The sequence below is a fragment of the Schistocerca nitens genome, chromosome 11, assembly GCF_023898315.1.
Source record: "Schistocerca nitens isolate TAMUIC-IGC-003100 chromosome 11, iqSchNite1.1, whole genome shotgun sequence".
Taxonomy (NCBI): Eukaryota; Metazoa; Arthropoda; class Insecta; order Orthoptera; family Acrididae; genus Schistocerca; species Schistocerca nitens.
Window position 1 is genome coordinate 130,392,103 of NC_064624.1, and position 12,993 is coordinate 130,405,095.

Consider the following 12,993-nt stretch of genomic DNA (forward strand, 5'->3'; position numbering starts at 1 on the left):
GCGAAAGGCTATTTACAATTTGTACAGGAACCAGATGGCAGTTGTAAGAGTTGAGGGGCATGAAAGGGAAGCAGTGGTTGGGAAGGGAGTGAGACAGCCTCTCCCCGATGTTATTCAATCTGTATATTGAGCAAGCAGTAAAGGAAAGAAAAGAAAAATTCGGAGTAGGTATTAAAATCCATGGAGAAGAAATAAAAACGTTGAGGTTCGCCGATGACATTGTATTGTCAGAGACAGCAAAGGACTAGGAAGAGCAGTTGAACGGAATGGACAGTGTCTTGAAAGGAGGATATAAGATGAACATCAACAAAAGCAAAACGAAGATAATGGAATGTAGTCGAATTAAGTCGGGTGATGCTCAGGGAATTAGATTGGCAAATAAGACACTTAAAGTAGTAAAGGAGTTCTGCTATTTGGGGAGCAAAATAACTGATGATGGTAGACACTTCGTCCAGTGTTGCTGTAGCTTTTGATATTGTACAAACTGGCAAAGGTTCAGATTCATCGTTGTCTTTACTTTCTTCACTTATCGATATCGTCAATTGAAGACCTCCTACGATTCCAATTTTTCTCGAAGTAAGTCCGTGCTCTGTTTACATTGTAAAAAATACTCAGCTGAATAACTTTTGATCTTTAACCTCCAGAATTTTGCAGATGGAACCAAGGGTAGATAGTGGCATCTGAGCTGTTTCTTTACTTAATTCTGTGCCTTTGTTGAATTACATTATCATAGTGCAAGTTGGTAAGTTTGATTATTACTTTCATCAAATAGTGTGTTGTATCCTAATGCCTAAAAGTAACAGCTTTGGATGAATAACAATTTTTAGTTTTTTTATTTTGCACTATACATGTACATCTTCACAACTTAACAATTCAGTAACTTTGAACCTATACGAGATATTAACAAATGGTTTCTAGTGTATGATAAGATAACTCATAAAATTTCTTTTACCTTCCAGGTCATACAATTTTGATGCAGAAGTGAACCTGAAAACATGATAAAATGTGGACGCCTCTGGAGAAACCTCAGTGTGTGTGGCCCGGTAGATACAGACGATACCTGATGCCCAAATGCAGCGAACCTTTCAGACTTGGAATACATCATTTATGGAAACAGGTAGTGTTCTCCATTAAAAAAAAAAAGGGCTGGTCACCATGAGTTTCAGATGCCATTGTGGACAGGGTACGGCAGGTGTTTGCAAGGAGTTCTATAAAATCTGTATGTACTGCAGCCAGGGAGTTGGAAATGAGAAGATCGACATGGCACAATGTCTTGCATAAGAGGTAATGGCTCTATCCCTACGTGCAGCTGCTTCAGGCATTTAACCCTATGGACAAACCTAGGTGCGAACAATTTGCAGTGGGTATTCTATGCAAGATTAATGCAAGCATTGAATTTTTGGAAAAGATTTGTTTCTCCAATATGGCAACATTTCATGTGTCCAGCAAATTGAATTGTCATAATGTTTGTATGTAGGATTTGCAGCATCCTCGTGTTACACATGAAATGGAAAGAGACAGTCGTTCCGTTTGGTGCAGACTGATCCCCAGTTGTATCACTGATTCATTCTTTTTCATGTCTGCCTTCAACAGTGGTGTTAACGTGGACATGCTGCAAGAGTTTACTGTGTCACAATTGGGACACCTGCAGCCTGTGTCATATTCCAGTAAGACAGGGGCACCACTTGACTAGCCCCTAAATGTACTTTAATTTCTAAATAAAATGTTTCCGGATAGGTGGATTGGACGAGATGGTCCAACTTGATGTTCGCCACGATCCCCTGACCTTACACCACAAATTTTTTCCTGCGGTTTTGTGAAGGATGCGGTATACCGAACCAGGGCTAGAGACCTACAGGAATTTAAGGCAAACATTTGCAATCAATTTGAACATGTCACCATGGAGACCTTGAATCGTACGTGGAGAGAAATGGAATTCTGACTAGGCATTATCCATCCTATTAATGGTGCACACGTTGATTTGTGTGAATGAGGAAACAAAATTTAGTTATCTGATCGCATAAATTTTATTTGTATGAAAATAGATCACTCACTGAATTGTTGAATTTCATTATTCAGCTCACTCTAGATCCTGCTATTCTCAAATAACTGTTGCTCAGTTCCATGGGTGAACTTCAGCTCTGCTTTCAGTTGTTGGTAAATCAACAGTGGGCTATCTTTCTCAGTAGCAATGTAAAAAGCGTCACTGTGTGCTATGTCCAAGAAGTTATTGTGAAGGAAAAGGAACTGTGTTTTCTTATGAACTTCTGCTGATTGAGCTTGTATTTGTAGTGGCCTACATTGTTCATATAAAGCTTGTAATTTTGATATATAATTTCTCAGCTCCTGTGCCAGAATTTGTGGTCTTTCCCGTAGTCAGTAGTCACATCCCCCACATCTAGTGTGACACTTTGTAGCATAGTTAATTTTCTCATCTGTAAGTTGTAAAAAGAAAAGAAAACCATAAATTTTTGGTTGAGTGACAGTAGTTTTTTCATTATTTCATGCAAGCAATAACAAAGATTTTAGATATTGCTTATGAAATACTCACTGCTGAGCCGTTTTCAGGCTACTTGTGGGCCAGCCTGTTTGGATAGTGCTGGTATCCTCAGCTGAAACTTGCAAAATAACATCCATGCACTTCACTTGTTCTGTGAAACTAATATGTTGACATCCTTTTTCTTTGTTGAGGTATAGGCAGCCAGTGGGTGGACAGTAAATGGTAACCAATGAACAGCTTTTAACTAGGTATGCCTTCATGCATATTTTTTCTGCGTGCAGGAGTTTCTGTTACATACATGGCACTTGACACTGCTTGTGAGAAAACATTATTAATCAGCATTGATGGTCAACTTGGTCCCTAGCACCCACTAGTGGGCATCCCCACTTTCCTAGGAGGCAGTAGACAGGTGGAGGTTAAAATATTTACATTAGGGTTTCACAGAACTTTGGAAAAAATATTGGGTTAGTAAAGTATTATTTTATGCTTTAACTTGATGCAACTCTGCTTTATAAATTTTATGACGTGGAGTTACTTCCCCACTTTAGAAATCATCATTACTGTGGAATGGTGGATGGTCAGAAAATTTTAATACTGAAGCTACATTTTCCTAGATGTGGAAAAAATTATCGCCTGTGGAATGCGCTTGTCTTTTGCTGTCCGAAGTGGGCCGCAGGACACTGTGTGAAATGTTTTTCTAGACGCGGAGCAGTGCATGTACAAACATAAAAAATCGAAAGTTGTGTGTTTTATAATTCAACAACTGTACACGATAGTGTTATGAGAACTATCTTCTTATATCTTTCATTAGCCCAATGAAAATGTTGTGCTATTTTTCACACTAATCAATGTTTATCATGCCATACCTCCCAAATTTGGTGTTGTACAACACAATTTTATAATTCGCTTCAGTAGCACATGTTGATAACAGGTGGAAACTTTCTGGCCAATAGAATCAGTAACAGTGAGGTAATAAATTAAAATGTGCGACTTGGAATTTGTAGCAAACCAACATTTGAATTGTATTAATTGATAAACTTTTTCACTTTACATTTTTTTGTGGGAGATCAGAGCAAGAAAAATTTTCGGAAAGATTTGAAAACATTTTAACAGTTTGTTGGAAGTGTGTGAGTGCTACAGTTTTCTTTAGATGAGAGTAGTATTTTGTGGTTCATTGATGCCACGCAAGTTCAAGCATGCTGCAATGAACATTTTGGTATTAAATCACAGTAGACTGCAGCACAACATTAGTACTGGGACAGCAAAGGCAAAACGTGCAGTGGAGTGTGCAGTCTAAAGGGAAGGAGGCTGTGTATTATTGTATTCAGAAAGCGCAAAGCAGTCACAAATCTTCTTGTGTTGTGAAGGAGCATATAACATTTTAGTAATGAAACAGTTGCTAGACGGTGCAGAAGAGTGCCATCTCCCAATGCCTTGTAATGTAAATGTAGCGAAAATTAATGCACTGCTCGTGGATGAAATGATATCCTGGATAGGTGTGGAGGGTTATGTCAAAGCTACGGGATTCACTGCGAGGAACAGAGATTTACTGATTACTTTGGTGGGCCGAATTTTAACCATAATTTAGTCTTAATGACAGTAACAACATCCACCTCATTATAAAAAGTGATTAAAGCTCACTACACCAAATTCGTATCCTTACGGAAAAAGACCTTGTTTCACAAAGTGCCTAGCATCTAGCACACGTTGGTCTATCGCTTATTCTTATGATATGGAAACCCATTTTTGAACATATTCCAAGTTGATTTCTAAATGAATTATAAGTTTATTTTTGAATGTGTGCATAATGTACGTGATATATCTGCCAGGGGAATCCCAGTTGCATCTACATGAATCTAGAAATAAATTTTCCTGCAGACAAAAGGGGATGGGGCTATATGAGCTGAGCAGAATAAAGCCAAACGGGTGAATGCCAATCGCTGTATATGTGGTTGACTGGGTTTGCAAATCATCAGCATTGTTATAATTAATAGCGAAATCCATATATTCAGACTACCAGAGTGGAAATAGATGACTAACAGGAATAACAGGTAACAAAGATTATGTATTATCTCCTTGCCAGTTGTACAATCCCCAGCTAGGAGCCGCTAAAGTCCTATTCTGGGAGTAGCGCGAAAAACGTGTTGTACGCACGCGTAATAACTCCTAACCGGAGAATAAATGGGGTGTAACTAAACCGGTGGTTGTGGCCGGGTTAATGAAGTTCAGCGGACAAGTAGTTTTGACACTGGCAGGAATAGTTACAGAATTAGTGATGACAAGATTGTTTGCTAGAACGAGGAAGAAGAAGAAAACGGGGACATTACACAAATTGTGGAAGAATATGACGATCCCAAATTTATATAAAAATTTTGTACTACTACTTTCTGATCTCATACTTCGGAAGCTAGAGAGTATGAATGAAATGTGAAACTATTTCCTAACATACAACTTTTTGCTTGTCATTAAATATTGGTACTTCGTGAATTATATTCTGTCGAGTTATAAAAATGACCATTTGTACCATAACAGTTTCATTTATTTGGTGTGTGTTACAATTGCTGAAATATTAGGCAGACCTATTTAGTTTTATCTAGCAGACAGTGACAAAATACACGTAAACAGACTGAGAAACCACACCAGTCTTAGGTACTACTTGTATTAACAGCTTTTCCAGTGTTAAAGGACAACACTGAGTTTTCCTGTACAAAATATTTGGCGGACTTTGATGAGGTAATAGATTCTTTTGCAGAAAGGAAAGCACACCATGTAAAGCTGTAGCAGGATTAGAGGAAAAAATACTAGGACTTCAGGATTGAAGAAATGTGTACTGTCTTGCTTGTTTCTTGTCTTTACTGGTTTTGTGGATGATATATTTAATTTTATTAATAGGCAATAAAGAGTGCAAATTTTCTGAGGCGCTCAGTCTTGGCTTGGCAGCCGTTAAAAATGTAGCTCCTGTTGGATGTTACCGCCAAGTGCGAATTGCGTGCAGTTATTTGGTTTTTTGAATGCAAAAGGGATTGCGCCAATTGAAATCCATCACGAATTGATGGAAGTGTATGGTGAGTCGTGCATGGATGTCAAAAATGTTCGTAGAATTTTAACGGAAACACTGATCTACCAGAAGGTGTGTGCAAGATGCTGACCAAGGACCGCATGCGACAAAGAGTTGATGCTTCCCGTGCATTTCTTCGCCACCTTGCACCCAAACAGGCCAACTTTCTGGACTCAATTGTCACAGGTGATGAAATCTGAGCATACAACTTTACACCTGAGACCAAGCAACAATCACGGCAGTGGCGGCTTCCTTCTTCACCAAAGCTGCGGAAATTCAAACACACACAGTCTGCCGGTAAAGTCATGACAACCGTTTTTGGGAACTGAAAGGGTTATTGTTGGTCGACTTTACGCCCACTGGGGCCACAGTTAAGGCTGACAGGTACTGTGGGACTCTGAAAAAAACTCAAGTGGGCAATTCAGAACCGGAGAAGAGGAATGTTGAACCGAGGGTGTACACATTCTCCCTGCAACAGTTCCAGTGGAACATAATCACCCACCCACCCTATAGTCCTGAACTGGCGCCCAGTGACTGTCACCTGTTCCCTGGGTTAAAAGAACATTTGGCCGGAAAGTGATTCACCTCCTGAACAGCATGGCGGCAAGCTGGTATAACATGGGCATACAAAAACTGGCACAGTGTCTACAAAAATGCATAGACGGAAATAGTAATTATGTTGAAAAATAGCTAAATGTCAAAGCTGTAGACTGATGTAAACCACTGTAGAAATAACAGCTCTATGTACGTAAAAAATAGGAGACCTTTTTTCTTGGTATTACCCTCGTAGTTGCAGATTTTATTTTATTCCCACACTTCTGACAGTCAAGCATTAATCACCTTGCAGACCAATGAAGCAAGGTAACGGCTGATTAACCGTGGCCCTTGTCCACGGACCAAAAGTCGACAAAATTCCAGAGCTAGAAAGTTTAACAACCGGGATGTCAACGCTTATCAGACATTTCACATCGCAGAGATCTACAATAGACATGGGTAAATCATATTACCTGCCGTAAATGCCATTCGTTCCGAGGACAAGGAATCATTGTACAATCAATGAATCGGAATCTGTGTCAGTGTGGGTTAAAGGTGCTGACAATTGTAAAAAAAATTAAACTTGTTTGTGATATCCATTATTACAGAAATGAAATATTGTCCCCTTCCCTTTATGCGTAAAAGGCTGTCTCACTCATTTAACACATTCTTAGGTTGCATACGGATTTGCACATGCATACAAACAAAATTGTTTGAATTGCTCTTTCATAATTCTAAGTTGAATGTAAAAATATCCTACAAAACCGAAAAAGCCCGATAATCATTTTGACACACCCAGGACAATAAGATCCAGTATGTAGTAACGTTTTCAAAAGTTTGATAAACAGACCAGTAGTTAGTGCTTATTTTGTACTAATTTTTACATTGTACTGTCCATTTTATTTAATACATTTATGACTAGTTCAACATATTCACATCTCAACACTCAATGGTTAACTTTGTCCAGTGTTGCTGTAGCTTTTGATATTTTACGAATTGGCAAAGGTTCTGATTCATCCTTGTCTTTAGTTTCTTCACTATGGATATTGTCAATTGATGACCTACTATGATCCCAATTTTTCTCGAAGTAAGTCTATACTCTGTTTACACTGTAAGAAAAATACTCAGCCCAATAACTTTTGATCTTTAACCTCCAGAATTTTGCACATGGAACCAAGGGTAGACAGTGGCCTCTGAGCTGTTTCTTTACTTACTTCTGTGCCTTTGTTGAATTACATTATCATAGTGCAAGTTGGTAAGTGTGATTATTACTTTCATCAAATAGTGTGTTGTATCCTAATGCCTAAAAGTAACAGCTATGGATGAATAGCAATTTTTAATTATTTTGTTTTGCAGTATACATGTATATCTTTACAACTTACGACGTAAGTAACTTTGAAACTATACGAGATACTAAAAAATGGTTTCTAGCAAATTACAAGATTACTCATAAAATTTCTTTTACCTTCCAGGTCATGCAATTTTGATGCGAAATGGAACCTGAAAACCTGCTAAAATGTGGATACCAGTGGATAAAGCTCAATGTGTGTGGCCTGGTAGATACAGATGATATCAGATACCCAAGTGCAATGACCCTTTCGGACTTGGAATACATCATTTATGGAAACAAGTAGTGTTCTCCATAAAAATGGGCTGGTCACCCATCGGTTTCAGATGCCAATGTGGACAGGGTACGGCAGGTGTTCGCAAGGAGTTCTATAAAATCGGCATGTATGGCAGCCAGAGAGTTGGAAATGAGAAGATCGACGTTGCACAATGTCGTGCATAAGAGGTAATGGCTCTATCACTACAAAGTGCAGCTGCTTCAGGCATTTAACCCTATGGACAAATCTAGGTGTGAACAGTTTGCAGTGGGTATTCTATGCAAGATTAATGCAGGCATTGAATTTTTTATGACAACATTTCATGTGTCCAGCAAACTGAATTGTCATAAATGTTTGTATGTAGGATTTGCAGCATCCTCATGTTACACATGAAATGGAAAGAGACAGTTGTAAGGTCAATGTTAGATGTAGACTGATCCCAAGTTGCATCACCGATTCATTCTTTTTCATCCCTGCCATCAACAGTGGTGTTAACGTGGACATGCTACAAGAGTTTAATGTGCCACAATTGGAACACCTGCAGCCTGGTGTCATATTCCAGTAAGACAGGGGCACCACTCGACTAGCCCCTAAATGTACTTTAATTTCTATATAAAAAGTTACCGAGTAGGTGGACTGGACGAGATGGTCCAACTTGAAGTGCACCGTGATGCCCTGACCTTACACCACTAATTTTTTCCTGGGGTTTTGTGAAGGATGCGGTATATTGAACCAGGGCTAGATACCTACAGGAATTGAAGGCATACATTTACAATCCACTTGAAATGTCACCATGGAGATCTTGAATCGTACGTGGAGAGAAATGGAATTCCGAATAGGCATTATCCGTGCTATTAACGGTGCACACATTGATTTGTATGAATGAGGAAACAAAATTCAGTTATCTGATCGAGTGAATTTTATTTGTATGAAAATATATAACTTACTTAATTGTTCAATTCCATTATTCAGTACACTCTTAGATCCTGCTATTCTCAAATAACTGTTGTTCAGTTCCATGGGTGAACTTCAGCTCTCCTTTCAGTTGTTGGTTAATCAACAGTGGGCTGTCTTTTTCAATAGCAAAGAAAAAAGGCATCAGCATGTGCTATGTCCAAGTGTGCTCCCTGCCTCCGTTGGATAAGCAGTTGCCAGCAGCAAGTCGTATACTCCTAGCTTACTTATTTGTTACATAGTTTAATTCTTAATTTCTTTGCGTGTTTTTGGGTACTTGCATTGTTTAATTCATAAATTTTGGGCGTATTATAGTATTTGAGAGTTGTAGCATCGTGCTTTAGTGTTTACTTAGTAGATTCTTACTTAAATTGCGTGTGAGTTTCGTATGGGAGATGTAATTTCGAGTTTTAGTTGCTGCAATCGTAAATTCAGGCAGATTGTAGCGCAGTCGTTAGGCATTTGTACAGGTTAGTTCATACATTCTTTGCGTCTTTCCCTTGCGTTATCTAGGCACGGACTCGTGTTTCAGTAACTACTGTTAAACATAGATTAGAATGGACAGGGACTGTGATTGCTGTGTTTGGATGAGGGCTGAGTTGGCATCCCTTCACTCACAGCTGCAAGCGGCGCTGACTTCGGTCGCACAGCTTGAGGCTGTTGCCAATGGGCACCACTGTGGGGAGCCGGACTTTGGTATCACGGGGATGTCAACCTCGTCCCGTCTGTCCCCAGATCGGTCTACCGCTGTGGTTGCCCCGGTTGCTGCCCGCAGTGGGGCTGAGCCCTCGCCTGTGGTTGATGGGGAGGTCGTTCCGAGGCGTGGCAGGCAGCGAAAGACGTCCCCGGAGCTTATCGGAAAGCCTCCTCGGTGCATCTGATAAACAGGTTTCAGGCACTGCCCTGTGATTTAGACTTTCTCGGCGTATTCCATTCGTGAAATCTTCTCGGGTGATCAGCCGAGTAAAGGCGTCGTCTTCTCGCAACGTTTCGAAGGGTTTCGTACCCATCATCTTCAAGCGAAGTGTCGAGATGCTGTGTTGCGCGGTCAGTATACAGTATACAGTATACAGTATTGAATGTGAATGTGGTACGAAATACATCGGACAAACGCAGCGCTGCATCACGCAGAGGCGCTTGGAACACATTAGAAATGTACGCCTTGGTCAGACAGAAAAATCGGCGGTAGCGGAACATAGCCTTAACGAAGGACACACCTTCCTCTTTGAGGGTACGAAGAAGCTGTGTGATGCTAAAGGATTTTGGGATTCAGTTTTCAAAGAGGCTGTAGAAATTCGGTTGAACAGCAACCTGATCAATCGAGACACTGGTTTCCAACTCAGTACAGCGTGGAATCCCGCAATTACTAAAATTAGAAGAGAACGCTCCGGCACGAAGACGGTAGCGGCCACAGACGTATTAGGAACCGGCAGGCTGATCACCCGAGAAGATTTCACGAAAGGCACTGCCCTGTTTCAGAGGATGATTCTCAGCCTTCAAGGTCCGTGCAATCGCAGAGGTGGGCTTATTGGTAGTTGGGAGCTCCAATGTTAGGTGCGTAATGGGGCCCCTTAGGGATATGGCAGCTAAGGAGGGGAAGAAATCCAGTGTGCACTCCGTGTGCATTCCGGGTGGAGTCATTCCTGATGTGGAAAGGGTCCTTCCGGATGCCATGAATAGCACAGGAAGGAGGGGAAGAAATCCAGTGTGCACTCCGTGTGCATTCCGGGTGGAGTCATTCCTGATGTGGAAAGGGTCCTTCCGGATGCCATGAATAGCACAGGGTGCAGCCAGCTGCAGGTGGTGGCACATGTCGGCACCAATGACGTGTGTCGCTTTGGATCTGAGGAAATTCTCTCTGGATTCCAGCAGCTATCTGATTTGGTGAAGGCTGCAGGTCTTGCTTACGAGATGAAGGCAGAGCTCACCATCTGCAGCATCGTTGACAGAACCGACTGCGGACCTTTGGTGCAGAGCCAGGTGGAGGGTCTGAATCAGAGGCTCAGACGGTTTTGCGACCGTGTTGGCTGCATATTCCTTTACTTGCGCCATAGGGTGGTGGGGTTTTGGGTTCCGCTGAATGAGTCAGGACTTCACTACACTGAGCTGGCGGCTACATGGGTAGCGGAGGCTGTGTGGCGTGGACTGGGCGTTTTTTAGGCTAGAAGGCCTCGGGAAAGTACGGGGTGGGCTGCAATCTCAAAGGGTGCATGGCAAATACAGGATGTGCTTGGATCAAGGAACAGTCGGAATTGTAGTTGTAAATTGTTGTAGTTGTGCTGGGAAAGTCCCTGAGCTTCAAGCGCTAATAGAAAGCACAGAAGCTGAAATCATTATAGGTACAGAAAGCTGGCTAAAGCCTGAAATAAGTTCTGCAGAAATTTTTACGAAGTCTCAGACGGTGTTCAGGAAAGATAGATTAAGCAGAATTGGTGGTGGAGTCTTTGTGTCTGTCTGTAGTGGTTTATCTTGTAGTGAAGTCGAAGTAGATACTCCGTGTGAATTGGTATGGGTGGAGGTTATACTTAACAGCTGAACTAAGTTAATAATTGGCTCCTTCTACCGACCCCCAGACTTTGATGATATAGTTGCTGAACAGTTCAGAGAAAACTTGAGGCTCGTAACAAATAAATACCCCACTCGTACGGTTATAGTTGGTGGGGAGTTCAACCTTCCCTCGATATGTTGGCAAAAATACTTGTCCAAAACCGGTTGTAGGCAGAAAACACCTTCCGAGATTGTCCTAAATGCTTTCTCCGAAAATTATTTCGAGCAGCTAGTCCACGAACCCACGCGAATTGTAAATGGTTGCGAAAACACACTTGACCTCTTAGCCACAAACAATCCAGAGCTAATAGAGAACATCATGACTGATACAGGGATTAGTGATCACAAGGTCTTTGTAGCTAGGCTCAATACCGTTTCTTCCAAATCCATCAGAAACAAATGCAAAATAATTTTATTTAAAAAAGCGGTCCCCCCTGCGGGTTTGGGGGTAAGAATAGGCCCGCGGTATTCCTGTCTGTCGTAAGAGGCGACTAAAAGGAGTCTCAAACGTTTCGGCCTTATGTGATGGTCCCCTGTCAGGTTTGACCTCCATATCTCAAAATTTTTCCGAAGAGCGAGCCGATTGGGAAGGGCGCCTTACTTGGTGCATTGTGTCCATCTTGCGTTGAGAACTTTCGCCAGCTTTTTCGTCGTTGCGTTGCAGTCCTGCCCGCTCTACATCTCATGGGCATGGATACGCTCCTGCGTGCACTTTCTGCCAAGCGATGTGCAGGGCCACTTTCTGCACTGACGGCGACCATGGACCACATGTCACCTAACATCCAGCACGGTAGCCAGTCCGTTGTGGTGGGGCCGCCATGTACCCTGTTGGTTGTAGCCCCCTGACAACACAGGGATCGCTCTACTGATGCCTGCGCCGTTAACTCCCCACGTATGCCAAGGAGTAGATGCCCATCTCCCTGGGGTATCGGGACTCCCGGCAATGGCCATCCTGCCAGGTGGCCTTTGCTGTGGCTGGGTGGCGCCCGTGGGGAGGGCCCTTGGTCGGAGTAGGTGGCATCAGGGTGGATGACATGCAATGAAGCGTGGCACATCTTCTCTTGCTGGTGGCCAGCCACCAGCAGTCTCTAAGCGTTCGAGGGCCCATTTTAAAGGTAACGTTTATGACCCCAAATCGTTCCCCTCCCTCTCCACACCATGGGAGGAACGAAAGGCTATGAATGAGAGCGACAGGTATTCACCCCGGTATCTCGTCTGTACCAGAGCTGACGGGGAATCATTTGTGTCTGTGAAGCCTCAGTTCTTTGTCGAACATTTAGAGGACAAGTTCGGGGAGGTGGAGGGCTTGTCCAAGATGCGGTCAGGGTCAGTCTTAATAAAAACGGCGTCCTCTGCCCAGTCACGAGCCTTGCTCGCTTGTACGAAGTTGGGGGATGTTTCTGTTACTATCACCCCCCATAAAAGCTTAAATATGGTCCAGGGAATTATTTTTCACCGCGATCTCCTTTTACAGTCCGATGACGAGCTGCACGCCAACTTAGAGCGACGAGGTGTACATTTCGTCCGGCGTGTTCATCGGGGTCCGAGGGACAATCAGGTAGCTACCGGTGCCTTCATCTTGGCCTTCGAAGGTGATATCTTACCAGAGAAGGTCAAGGTGATGGTCTACCGGTGTGATGTCAAACCCTATATCCCTCCCCCGATGCGGTGCTTTAAGTGCTGGAAGTTCGGTCACATGTCCTCCGCTGTACTTCTAGCCTCACATGTCGAGATTGTGGACGCCCATCTCATCCCGATACTCCATGTGCTCCGCCTCCCGTCTGTGTCAACTGTGG

General features: G+C 42.4%; 2 long non-coding RNA genes across 10 annotated transcripts in view; one reads left to right on the forward strand and one right to left on the reverse strand.

Moving 5' to 3' along the window:
* Positions 1 to 12,993, reverse strand: part of LOC126213544 (uncharacterized) — a 518,933-nt gene that overhangs the window by 283,368 nt on the left and 222,572 nt on the right. The window lies entirely within an intron of this gene.
* Positions 1 to 12,993, forward strand: part of LOC126213548 (uncharacterized) — a 65,788-nt gene that overhangs the window by 26,123 nt on the left and 26,672 nt on the right. For all 4 annotated transcript variants that reach the window (XR_007541247.1, XR_007541245.1, XR_007541246.1 and 1 more), the window contains 2 exons: positions 960 to 1,117; positions 7,565 to 7,884. This is a non-coding gene — a long non-coding RNA (uncharacterized LOC126213548). The remainder of the gene's footprint in view (positions 1 to 959; positions 1,118 to 7,564; positions 7,885 to 12,993) is intronic.